The following is a 13,956-nucleotide window of genomic DNA, read 5'->3' as shown; positions in this document are numbered from 1 at the left end:
CATTTGTTACTTTTTTTTTTTTTAATTTATTTATTTTTGGCTGTGCTGGGTCTTCGTTTCTGTGCGAGGGCTTTCTCTAGTTGTGGCAAGTGGGGGCCACTCTTCATCGCAGTGTGCGGACCTCTCACTATCGCGGCCTCTCTTGTTGTGGAGCACAGGCTCCAGACGCGCAGGCTCAGTAGCTGTGGCGCACGGGCCTAGTTGCTCTGCGGCATGTGGGATCCTCCCAGACCAGGGCTCGAACCCGTGTCCCCTGCATTAGCAGGCAGATTCTCAACCACTGTGCCACCAGGGAAGCCCCTTCACTTCACCCCTTTGAATTCAGCTTTCCCCCAGCTGTTTCCAGGAGGTCAGTTTTCTGATTAATTTTTTTTTCTTAGAATTTAAGGTTTTTTTTAAACCTAAGAAAATGATAATGAAACAGTATTTCTTGAACTTTCTCACAATGTCTCTTCTTACATCCCTTGTCCCAACTTTGAGGAGTAAAAACATTTTTTATTTTTTAGCAGGGAGCCTAAATCTCTGAAGGTTTGTATGAAGAGTTCAGGAAGAAGAAAATCTGTTTAATTAAATTACACTTTATATTTGTGAATGAAAACATTAACCATCGTTAGTAGTTCTTCAAAAATCCCAAGTCTCCAGAGCGATCCTTGAGACTGAGATAATTTATACACAGCAACTCCCAGAACTGAGGCAGGATTGATAAGAAGAGAAATCAAGGTGCTCTGGGCCAGATGCCTGGGAGGGATTAACCTTGCTGAAGTGTGACTTAAAGGCAGCTTCTGAGTCACTGAAGAAGTTCTCCCCCATCGAATGCCCTCATGCTGCCCCTCAGCCACCTGTCAGAGTTCCCGGCTGTTCTGTCTTCCTCACTGAGTAACCATGCTCTTTGCCTACAAAGGGGCTAGGGTTTATCTTTTGATAGTGGCAGCCTGCCGTGCTGTGTTGAGAAGACTCGTGGTGCTTAACTTCCAGTAAAACAAGTCAACAAATAAAGGAACAAGATAATTTTAAACTGTGGTAAGGAAAGAAATCCTAACATGGGAGTGTCTGGCAGAAGCAACTTTACACAGAGGAGTGGTCACGGGAGACTGCTCCATGGTATTTGAATTTAATCTGAAGAATGGTATTTTAATACACACTGAAAGATGAAGATGAACCTGCCATACAATTGCCAAAGGAAGCAAAGGCCTGGAGGAAGAAAAGACTTTGGAATATTCCAGGAACAGGACGAGGCCAGTGGAGCTACAGTAGAACAATCAAGGGAGGGAACAGTATGAAATAAGTTTAGAGAAGCTGGTCAAAGGCATACGGAGCCTTGTAGATGAAGTGTAACAGGTATTCAGAGCTGAGTAACAAACCAACCCAAAACTTAGTGGCTTAAAACAACAGCCATTTATTTGCTCACAATTCTGGAAGGCAGCCATTTGGGCTGGGATCAGCAGAAGAACCACCAGTCTCACCTGGTGTCACTTAGGTGGCTGCCATCATTTGGTGGCTCGTCTGGGACTAGATGATCTATGATGGTTTCCCAAACACGTCTGGTGGTTAGTGCTGGCTATTGGCCGGTCAGTCTAGAGGGCCTCGGATGGAAGAGTTCTTCTCTGTCAACATGATTGCTCATCCTCCAGGAGGCTAGGCTAGCCTTCTTCACATGTCGGTCTCAGGGGAACATTCCAAGAGGATAAAAGTAGAAGCTGCAAGGCCTTTTGAGGCTTAGCCTTAAAAGTCAAATAATGTCACTTGTACTGCATTCTATCGGTCAGCACAAGTCACAAAGCCAGCCTAGAGCCAAGGGGTAGGAAAATGGACTACGCCTCTTTATGGGAGGAGTGGCAAAGTCACATAGCAAAGGGGCATGTGGACAGGGATGGGAAAAATTTGTGACCAATTCTGCAATATACTCCACCAAGGTCAGAGGTTTCCATTTTAAGCTAAGAGCAACAAGAAGTCACTGATGAGTTTCAAATATGGGAATCAGGTAAATCTGGTTTATGCTTTAAAAGGGTCACTCTGACAAACAAACAAACTCATAGAAAAAGAAATCAGATTTGTGGTTCCCAGAGGTTGGGGAGCGGGGAGGGGGAATTGGAGGAAGGCAGTCAAAAGGTACCAACTTCCAGTTATATGATAAATCAGTACTAGGGATGTCAGGTACCACATGATAAATAGAATGAACACTGCTGGATGTTACAGATGAAAGTTGTTAAGAGAGGAAATCCGAAAAGTTCTCATCACGGGGAGGAATATTCTCTTCTCTTTCTTTAATTTTTATCTGGATGAGATGACGGATGTTCACTAAACTTATTATGACAGTCCTTTCATGATGTACGTTAAGTCAAATCACTCTGCTGTGCACCTTAAAGAAACACTCTGGTAAATGGGTAGCTTAAGACAAGAATGTAAACAATGAGAGTGAGGCAGGAATGTAAGCAGAGAGACAGGTTAAATGGTGCTGGCAGTCGTCGTCCGGGCTGGAGATGGAGGCTAGCCAGGGTGGGGACAGGGGAAGAGTTTCCAGCCTGCTCTTCCTGACAGCCTGACCTACAGATCTGGGGCTTACCTAGCAAGCCTTTAAAATCATATAAGAAATTCCTTGCAATAAATCTCTTGATACATTGTATATTCCTACTGGTTCTGGTTCTCTGGTTGAACCCTGGCTAATACAGGGGTCATCAACAAATATATAATACAGATGATATCTTACACCACAGGACTGTGTGAGATCTCCCAGGGAAAGAAAAGAGAGGAGGGCTAAGGAGACACCAGTCCAGGGCACACCAACACTTAGAAGTCAGTTAAAAGAGGAAAAGAGAGAAAAAGAGACGGACAAGGAACAACCAAGAGGAGTAGGAGTAAACCCTTGTGAGTGGATTGTCACTAAAGCCAAAAAAAAAAGTGTTTCAAGAAGGAGTGAGCAGCCTGGAATCGGTGCCCTGGGGACGCCTCTCGCACCGTGACTCAGGCTGGCTACTCGAGCTGTCTGTGCTGGGTGTCCTGTGTACACACTTTGGAAGTGACAGCACCATGAATGCAACCTCCAGCTTAGAGCTGAATGGACTGCAGCCTGTTACCATTACTGTTGGGACAGCTGCAGCTGGTTATCTAGCTTACCAAAGATTTTATGTTAGAGATCATTGCAGCAAATCTCTGGTAAACCTTCACAGCCAGAAAGAAAACTCCAAGATGGTGCATGCTTTTGACATGGAGGATTTGGGAGATAAAGTTGTGTACTGCTATTGTTAGAGGCCCAAAAGTTCCCATTCTGTGATGGATCACACACGAAACACAACAAAGAGGCTGGAGCCAACATGGGACCTCTGATAATTAAGAAAAAAGAAACTTCAATGGACAGTTTTGACGCTAAAAACCAACTTGTCATGATGTCACCTGATTGTTTAATTAGAATGACTACGACTTCTGTCTAATTCACCTCCCCTGGGTTCTAGATATGGTATACTGCAAATTGCAGCTTTTATATTCGTGGAATTTGCCTTACTTGTTGAACCATTGTGATTCATATTTGTTTAAACAAAAAAAAAAAAAAGGAAAAAGGAAAAAACCTACCTCATGGCCTGTGAGTTAAAAAAAAAAGGAATGAGGGGCTTCCCTGGTGGCACAGTGGTTGAGAGTCCGCCTGCCAATGCAGGGGCCACGGGTTCGCGCCCTGGTCCAGGAAGATCCCACATGCCGTGGAGCAGCTGGGCCCATGAGCCATGGCCGCTGAGCCTGCGCATCCGGAGTCTGTGCTCTGCAACCGGAGAGGCCACAACAGTGAGAGGCCCGCGTCCTGCAAAAAAAAAAAAAAAAAGGAATGAGGAAATGGTCAACTGGGTTTAATGCTATTGAGAGGTCAGAGAAAATGAAAACAGAAAAGTTTTTATTAGGTTTGGTCATATGGACGTCACTGATAAATTTAGCAAGAGTGACCATATCTGTAGAATAGCAAGACCAGAGCCACATACCAATGTGTCATCATCCCCAATCCTCACAATAGCCCTTAAAGCTAAGGTTTGTTAACCTTCCATATTACTCAACAGTGAGCGTGGTGTTGAAATCTGAAGCTCTGGAGCCCAAGAGCCTGGGTTCAAACCCTGGCTCCTCCACTTACTGACTGTAAATTATTTAACCAGTCTGTACCTCAGCTTCCTCATCTGTAAAATGAGATTAGTGATAATATCTCCTTCACAGGGTTGTTTGAGAATGGTATGATTTAATATATGTGAAGCCATTTGAAGGCTTGTTAAATATTTACTATCTACTTTATCACCCTTCCCCTGTGCAGATAAAGAAACAGAGACTCTCAGAGCTTTCTGTAGATCCCAAGACTAATAGTGAAGGAGAAAGGATGTCAGCCCTGTTCTCCTGGACTCCACACCCTGAGTTAAGAATTTGAAGAATGGCTCCCACTCAGGCACCTCAGATCCAGGTTCCTTTCAGAACAAGAGGCCTCTTCTGGAGGTGAGCCAAGTGCTCAGCAGGACCCAGTAAACAAGCCATACCCTTCTGCTGATACCCTCACATGCCCAGAGACTGAGCTGGTCAGTTATGGATAACATACACACTCCTTAACCGGATGATGTGAGCATCCCATCTAGTAGATAAGAACTAATACATACCCACATCCAGTAACTGGGGTTACTTAGTCACATGTTTCCAAACAGGATTATCATCTAATCCCAACCTATTCACTCTTTTTCAGCCTGGAGATTACTTATCTACATCATTATTTATCAATGTTCAATTATTTCAAGGAGACCAGAAAATAAATTACAGCCATACAAATATAATTACTATCGCAGAACTCTTTAGGAAAACAACATGATGTTCTGCATCCAAAATCAAAATAATGTTAACACCCTTTGACATATCAAATTCCTTTCTGGGAATTTATCCCGAGGAAATAATCCAAGAGAAGGAAATAGTGGGCATGAAGATGCTGGATTATTCAGTGGTATATTACATAGTCAGGTCTTCATATCGCCATAGCAATATGAAAATTACTCATGCTTTAATGCAATTTAAAAAAAATACAAACTTATGTCTGCACTCTTATCATACAACAGGAACTGCACAAAAATCATGTATGCAGAACTGAAGAAAATAATAAAGAAAATGATTTTGGTCCATCTTCTCTCAACATCAGGTTTATGACCTTGGGCAATAACTTTAGCACTCTAAGACTCAGTTTCCTCATCTGTAAAATGGATATAATAGTAATATGTATCTTTTAAGCATTTACTATGTGCCAAGCACTGTGTGTGCTAAGTGCTTTACAGGCCTTACCCCTCAGTGACCCTGTGAAATCGGAATGACTCTCATCATTTTCCAAATATAGAAACTGAAGCCCAGGGACTTCCCTGCTGGCACAGTGGTTAAGAATCCGCCTGCCAATGCAGGGTACACGGGTTCACACCCGGGTCCGGGAAGATCCCCCATGCCGCGGATCAACTAAGCCCGTGCACCACAACTACTGAGCCTGCGCTCTAGAGCCCGTAAACCACAACTACTGAAGCCCGTGCACCTAGAGCCCATGCTCTGCAGCAAGAGAAGCCACCACAATGAGAAGCCCGTGCACCGCAATGAAGAGCAGCCCCCCGCTTGCCACAACTAGAGAAAAGCCCGCACACAGCAACGAAGACCCAACGCAGCCAAAAAAAAAAAAAAAGAAACTGAAGCCCAGAGATGTGAAGTGACGTAGGAAGAGGAGATTTGTGATCTGAACCCAGATTCCTTCCCAGCTGATCACTGAGCCAGAGCCCAGGATCACTAGACTATTGTTGAAGGTAATGGTAAAAAATTAAAGTTAGTATGTAAAAAGCGTTTAGCGTCTAGTATCTGCTACATAGATCTATTTGCCTGGTGGATCACTGGGTAAAGAGAAACACCAGCGGGAGAGGACACAAGATGGAGCCCAGCTGTGGAGGCAGCCCAGAAGGTTGGGATCCAGAGAATAAATGCTGATAGTTAATTTATATGAATTTGTACCTGGCACTGTGCTGATTGTTAACTCACTTAATCCTTGTAACAACCCTATGAAGTAGGCAGTATTATTACTCCCATTTCTTAAGTAGGAAAACCAAGACACAAGAGATTAAGAAACTTGCCTGAGGTCACATAGCTAGTAAGTGGAGGAACCAGAGATCAAAGCCCAGGCAACAGCGGCTCTCGAGTCCACCTGCTGTGTCACCTTGCCACAGCTGACTCTGTAAGGTTGTACCAGTTGTCTGTGGTCATCTCACATCTAGGGATTACTGGTGAATATATTCCCCATTTCATTCACTTACTATTACTATAGTGTGTATACGGTTTCTTTGAAAAATAAAAATGTCTACAAGTGGGCCAAGGACTTGATAGACATTCTCCAAAGAAAACTTACAAATGGCCAGCAAGCACATGAAAAGATGTTCAACGTCAGTAATCATTAGGGAAATGCGAATCAAAACCACAATGAGCTACTACTTCATATCCATAAGAATGGCTATTATGAAAATAAAATAATAACAGAAAATAACAAGTGTTGGCAAGGATGTAGAAAAGTTGGAATCCTGTGCCTTGCTGATGGGAATGTATAATGGTACAGATGCTGGGAAAAAATGATTTGGCAGGTCCTCAAAAAACTAAACATCGAGTTACAATATGCTCTAGCAATTCCATTTCTGGGTATATACTCAAAAGAATTGAAAGAAGAGACTCGAATAAATATCTGTACATGTTCATAGTGGCATTATTCAGAATAGCCAAAGGGTGGAAGCAACCTGTTATGGGGTTAATTCTGCCCCCCAAACTCATTTATGGAAGTCCTAACCCCCAGGACCTCAGAATGTGATTATATTTGGAGACAGGGCCTTTAAAAAGGTAATTAAAGTTAAACGAGGTCATTAGTGTGGGCCTTAATCCAACATGACTGGTGTCCTTATACAAAAAAGGAAATTAAACATACACACACGGGGAAAGACCATGTGAAGATACAAAAAGAAGACAGCCATCTACAAGCCAAGGAGAGAGAGGCCTCAGAAGAAATCAGTCCTGTTGAGACCTTGATCTTGGACTTCTAGCCTCCAGAACTGTGAGAAAATAAATTTCTCTTGTTTAAACCATCCAGTCTGTGGTACTTAGTTATGGCAGCCTTAGCAAGCTGATATATAACCAAGAATCCATCAACAGATGAATGGATAATCAAAATGGGTTATGTACATATAACGCAGTATTACTGAGCCTTAAAAAGGAAGGATATTCTGACATAGGCTACAACATAGATGACCTTGAAGACATTATGCTAAGACAGTCCCAAAATATTGTATGATCCCACTAATATGAAGTACCTAGAGGAGTCAAACTCATAGAGACAGGAAGTGAAATGGTGGTGCTAGAGGCTGGGTGAAGGGGGAAATGGGGAGGTTCAGTTTGGGATGATGGAAAAGTTGCGGAGATGGATGGTGGTAATGGCTATACAACAATATCAATGTACTTAATGTCACTAAACCGTACACTGTAAAAAAATGTCATGATATAGGAGTTCCTTGGTGGCCCAATGGTTAGGATTTGGTGCTTTCACTGCCGAGGCCCAGGTTCAATCCCTAGTCAGGGAATTTAGATCCCAGGCAAGCCACTTGGTGAGGCCAAAATTAAAAAAAAAAAAAAAAAATGATAGATTTTCTGTTGTGTATTTTGCCACAAGTTTTAAATGAAAAAAATAAGAATTTCTAATAACAAAATTAAATGAGGACTATATTAGTACAATTAGAAAAACAAAAACCACTCCACATATTTTAAACAAAAAGGTGTTAATACTGTACCAGGAATTGGTTACAAAATATTGAAAGGAGCAAAAGAGGGAAAATCACCAAAGGATTAGCAACTGCAGGGCCACTACATGCTAACCCTGGAGCTGAAGACGTAAAGGAGAAAATGGTGTTGTCACCCAGAGCCCTGTTGTCACCCACAGCATACTTCTGAGGCTGTCATACCCAAGAGCCTGCGCTTGCTGGCCACAGCTCCTGTCCCCACTGTGCCCAGAGGCCCTACCAGAAACTGGGGGGTCTTTCTCTCACCTTCCAGTCTCTGGCCAATGTCTCCTATTGGAAGATCCTACCAGAAGCAAGCTGAAAGAGATTCTGGGGAATGTAGTTTGCAGGCTTCCAGCCTAGGGGAGTTTAGAGGGGGAAACTGATTGATGACAGACACTAAACAACTCACAAGTTTTTAAACAAAGTGATCGGAAAGAAGGGAGCAGCAATGGGAAAGAACATGAGGTTTTGAAACTCACAGGATTCCTGTGGACAGTTGTTACCTGCTATCACCCCTGTCTCCCCGTTTTGTGGAACTATCCTTTACTAACCCATGGGATTACGTGGGGCTGTCAGTCAGGGAGGATGTTCCCTCGTACTCCACAGGGGTGGGCAAGGGACCCAAACAAGTCCGTCTCTCCCTCCTATCCCCTTGGGCAGTGATTAGTTCAGGGATAGGTACATCATCCAAGCAGGCATATTCACAGCTATTTTAGGGAACTGCTAGGCAAAAAAAGGATCTCTCACTTTAAGAGATCATGAGCTACAAGGACCCTACAAGCCTCAAGGTGCTGAACCCATCTTCCTACTAATGAGAGAGGGCCTGCTTGGGAATATAACATCAGCTTTTTTTTTTTTTTTTTTTTTTAGCCACTGTGTCAACTACTTGTTTGTGTTGGGAGTGGCATAAATTCAAAACCCAAAGACAGCTTCTTCTGCCTCTTTGAAATATTCAAAGCTTTCTCATGTGAAATGCTGTAGATTCAGGTCTCCTCGCTTTAAGCTTATGCAGTGGAATATTTATGTATTTTATTTTATTGATTGATTTTTTTTTTTTTATCCTAAATGCAAGTTCAGCCAGTTCAGTGATTTTTCTTGTCTAACACTCTTGGTTACACACGGGAGCTGCCCTCATGGGGCAGGGCCCTGCACTGTGGCCCTATAATTATATGCTTTGGGAACTTCTGTAAATAATTGCCTTGGATGGCGTCCAAGCAGCTTTCTACTGAGTTCTGGTGTGTACATAAAGGTGTCTCTGTGACCTGCCAACTGTGTTTGTTTGCTTGGTGATTACAGAGGTCACCAAAGCCAAGAAAAACCTAGAAACCATAGCCTCTACCTCAGTTACTAGGTGACAATCAGAACACCTTGTGTACAACCAAATGCTTTTGGAGTTTCCTGTGCCTATAGTTACTAATATGATATTTGTATAACTGGAATTCTTTCTATCGCAGGTGACAAAAACCCAAATTAAACTAGGCACATAGGAAATTTGTTGGATTCCAACAAATTCCAGATGCAGGAATCTCTTTCATCTCTAGAAGCTCTTGTCTTCCTTTTTCTGGATATCACCATGCTGTAATTCTATTCAAGCATCTCAGGCAAACACCAGCAGAGTTCTTGGTCAGAGCATACCTGGAGAGTGGTGTGCCATTTGGGAAGTCATTCTCCAATCAAGGAATGAACAAATGCAAGGGGACACAGGTGCTGACATACCAAGGATGGGGTGTGGGAGCCATCTGCCCCAGCAGAAAGAAGAATTTTATCATGGATGTTGTTGAGAATCACTTGCACTCATGATAATAAAAAGCTGACTATTAATCAGTTTTTATTACTGTTTTTAAATGATCTACAGACAGTGCTCCCCTTAATTCTGTACCCAGGCCAAAGGCTCCCACCAGCCCACTAGATGTAGGCATCCTTCCTGTCACTCAGCACACCTGCCCAAAGAGCTTATCAGCTCCCACAGCTTCACCTGCCACCTCCTGACTGGTGGCTTCCAGATCTCTCTCTCCACCAGCGGCGTCAAGAGCTGCCTGCAGAGCATTTCCACAACATCCCACTCTGTCTGATACTGAACTCCACCTTGCTTCTCCCCCTGTGCATCTGATCTCAGAAAATGCATCTCTATGACAAGTGCTTAAGAGTGCGATCGGGAATGCATGAGATGCATTCCTGATCGGGCAGGTGAGTCAGCAATGGCCTCCCTCACACTGCCCCTTCTTGGGGGGCCTCTCAGCGACAAGGCTCTGTGCTGGACATCTGAAAGGGCTGACCTAGTGTGGCCTGACATTGACACAAGTTGTTTATTCACAAATCTCCTTCACAAACATCAAGACACACAGAGCCTCTGCTTTCCCCAGCAACTTCCCAGACAGGAAAGGGAGCAAAGCTCCAATCACGTTCTACTTCTTACCCTTTGTTCCCACGGGGACTCTTGCTTGTGTGGTGCCCAGGCCTGGAGGACTCATCAAGGAGGCCTGAAGAGGTTCTCGGAGGGGCCTCCAGTGTTGGCTGGGACCCACTGGGGGCAGCGGGGGTAGGGGAGCCCCACAGAATTCAATCACTTCTGAAATTTATCTCCAAACCTGACCCCTAGATACCAGAATTTCAGTGGGATTATTTGGACTCATTTCTACAACACCCCAAACTTTACCCGCCTCCCCCAACAAGGCTAGTCCATGCATAACATTCATTAAAATATTTGCCAAATGCCCAATAGTTTCTTATATTTACACACTCGTCTATTCTTCCCATCCACCCTGGGAGCCTGGAAGAGTTATTTCCTCACTTCAGAGAAGAGAGACTTAAAGGAAATGAACATGACTTGGCCGAGATCCCACAGCTGGTGACTGGAGGAGCCAGGACCCAAACCCGGACCTGTGCTTCGAGGTCTCAAGAGATGCTCATTGGCAGAGAAGGCTGTCAGCACCCTGGGTAGGGCTACTCCACTCACAAATGCCTCTCCCACCGGCCTGTCCCGGTAATCAAATTAGCACCCCCACAGAGTAATCCCCTTTGAGCAACAGAGCTGAGGTGTTACACATTGGCTGGTGTGAATTCATTTACCCGGTTGCCTTCTGAGATCACGGCACCAAGGACGTGGGCATCTTGCCAGGAAGAAAAGGAAGGTGCAGACAGGCCCCAAGCGCTCTATGGAAAGGGGAGACTTGCAAGGTGGGCCCTCCTGGGAGACTGAGCTCCTTAGGGCACGGGGGTTCCTAGAGGAGAAGCAGGACCCACAAAGGGACAATGTGTGTGCCTTCTGGCTGAGTCTGGATTCTCTCCTCTCCAAACAGGGTCAGAGATCAGATGCAAACATGACCCCTCTGTTTACCAACCTGCTATCCCAAGCAAACATGAGAAAGGACAAAAGGGATTATATACGAGGTCATCACCGACACTGCTATTCTTCCCTAAAGTCACTGACCTGATTCGGTCGTGATCTTAAATAGACATCAGCACTCACCGTGTTTCCAGCCATCCATCCATTCATTCATTCATTCATTCACTCGTTCAAAAACCCTGAGCACTCCATGCTGGCTTCTAGGGGAGCCAGTGAGACACGGCCATACTCTCTGGGCCGTCATTGACTTCCCAGCCTCCTCCTAAAACCCCAAACTCCCTAGTCAACTTGACCTAGAGCTTCTTAACCAAGGATCCATTGACTCTTAGAAGCAATCAATGGAACCCTCGCAAACTTTTTTATTTATGACTATGAATTTTTCTGGGGAACAGTCCCTTCCCTGGCTTCAGCAGGTACCCACAGAATGACCTGCTGCCTAGGTCATTACCAGAGCAGTACTGCAATATTATTCTTCTGCAGAAACTTCCAACAATGTACAGTGTGCTGGAGATCCTTCCCATTTGCAACAGCAGGTTCTATAAAAGGAATGTGTGCACTAATGAACAAACCCTGTAATTCGACTTTCTCTGTATAATAAGTTCCTTCTTTAAATGAGGACTAATTTGATTCACATTTGGTAACAGGAAGCTAGAGCTGTCAACACAGACATTTATACATGTCACGGAGGCCCTAAAATAGCATTTGAAGCCAGCCACTAGATTCCATAAAGCTGATACCTTAATGGAACCATTCTTCCCTTATTGCAAAACAGTCTCCACATTGATGAATATGTTGCTAACTGTGGCAAAGAAACGTAGGTTTGGGTTTTTTTTTTTTAAATAGTAGCACTTCTGTGTTGCAGGGAGAACTGTTAACGTGATATTTTCAGATTAATATTAGATTGGTTTATTTTAAGAAGAGTTTTAAAGGGTGAGAGCCTGTTTTCCTCTGCAGAAGTCAGATTAATTCACTGTTTTAAAGAAATGAATCCAATCTGGTTTGATAGCTTCCCTGATGGTTGCTAGCTGTACTGAGGGTTTTAGCAGTTAATTTGGAAACCCAACAAAATCATAGCAGGTGAAATAAAATACAACACTTTACATGCAGAGATTCCTGATAATATCTGTACTTAGCTACTTTGCTCCTTCCTCCTTCCCTTTTCTTCCCCACTTGAAAGTCTTCTGAGCTCAAAGCAGGGAATTCACTTTGTAGCCAACTTCCCAAGAACACCCAGTATCTTGAACAAATGTCAAGCAATTAGGAAAAGACAGAATCTAACTGTGAAGACAGGACTGACACAAAATAAATAGAAAGTAATGTAAGATGATAGGTAATTAAGCATTAAATTATGAAGTGCTGACTCAGATGCTATTTGAGTTTAGAACACGGAGATGGCAATGTTGATTTGGTTACTGTGGTAGATTTGAAGTAGCTGTAAAAATTGAGTTGGATCTTGAGAGAAGATGGTAGTGATAAAACTAAAACCAGTATCATTAATAAGAGAAAATAAAGTAAATAAATAAAATACCAATTTGTACAAGCTACTGCCAGCAAATGCTATGCATGAATTATCTCATTTGATCTTCAGAGCAATCCATTTCACAGATGAGAAAACAGGCCCAGAGAGGTTAAGGACTTTGGCCAATGATAGAATCAGGTTTGTCTCCAACCTAAGCCCCTGTTCTTTCCACCACACCACATATACCACCTCTCCAAGCTGTAGGCCACAGCATCCGTCCTCTTCTCTTGAAGAACGTTACCTTTTAATATTTTGGAATTGTAAAACCAAGGTAACATGATTCAAGAAAAGCTACCCCCTGGCTGTACCTAGACGCTCAAAAGGTAGACATGGTTTGTTAGTTGAGTCAGAGAAGATTTGGTTATTCATCTGGCTCAGAGTATGTCCTATTGATAAATCCCCCAAGGAGTGGAGTGAGAAGCAGCGACTTCCACAAACTAGAAACAAAAGATGGGAGGCCAAAAGGAAAGCCCTCACCCCTCAAGCAGGAAGAGGCAAGGAAATGTCTAACTTTCTAAGAGATTCCAAGTAAAGATGAGGGGCCCCAATGAAGCCAAATGGATGGCTGGGAAACTAAGTTTACATGTTACTATGCCTAAGATCATAGGTGATGCAATCCAGTTTAGCCGTAGGATATGTGGTACCCAGCCTCCAAGATGGCCCCATTGATCCCATCTCCTGGATTCACACTCCTGTGTAATCCCCTCCCATATTGTACCAAGGCTGTTCTGTGTGATCAGAAGAGTGTGATAAAAGTGATGGGATGGGGCTTCCCTGGTGGCGCAGTGGTTAAGAATCTGCCTGCCAATGCAGGGGACACGGGTTCGAGCCCTGGTCTGGGAAGATCCCACATGCCACGGAGCAACTGAACCCGTGCACCACAACTACTGAGCCTGCACTCTAGAGCCCACGAGCCACAACTACTGAAGCCTGCGAGCCACAACTACTGAAGCCTACGAGCCACAACTACTGCAGCCTGCAAGCCACAACTACTGAAGCCAACAAACCACAACTACTGAAGCCTGCGTGCCACAACTACTGAAGCCCGTGCGCCTAGAGCCTAGGCTCTGCAACAAGAGAAGCCAGCGCAGTGAGAAGCCCATGCACCACAACAAAGAGTAACCCCCACTCGCCGCAACTAGAGAAAGCCCGTGTGCAGCAATGAAGACCCAACACAGCCAAAAATAAATTTTTAAAAAATGTCCTAAAGAATAAGAGACTTCCATTTCAACAGCAAATACAAATGGGGAGATATATTCATTTACAAAAAAAAAGTGATGGGATGTGACTTCTGAGATTAG

The 13,956-nt window shown here is 43.9% G+C and overlaps 1 pseudogene; it reads left to right on the top strand.

Annotated features, from left to right (window-relative positions):
* Positions 1–2,940: 2,940 nt before the first annotated feature.
* On the top strand, positions 2,941–3,562 carry LOC101283934 (CDGSH iron-sulfur domain-containing protein 1-like; annotated as a pseudogene).
* Positions 3,563–13,956: the final 10,394 nt, after the last annotated feature.

The sequence above is a fragment of the Orcinus orca genome, chromosome 5, assembly GCF_937001465.1.
Source record: "Orcinus orca chromosome 5, mOrcOrc1.1, whole genome shotgun sequence".
NCBI classification, from domain to species: Eukaryota; Metazoa; Chordata; class Mammalia; order Artiodactyla; family Delphinidae; genus Orcinus; species Orcinus orca.
Note: the sequence above shows the minus strand (reverse complement) of the source record. Positions and strands in the feature narration are given on the sequence as shown.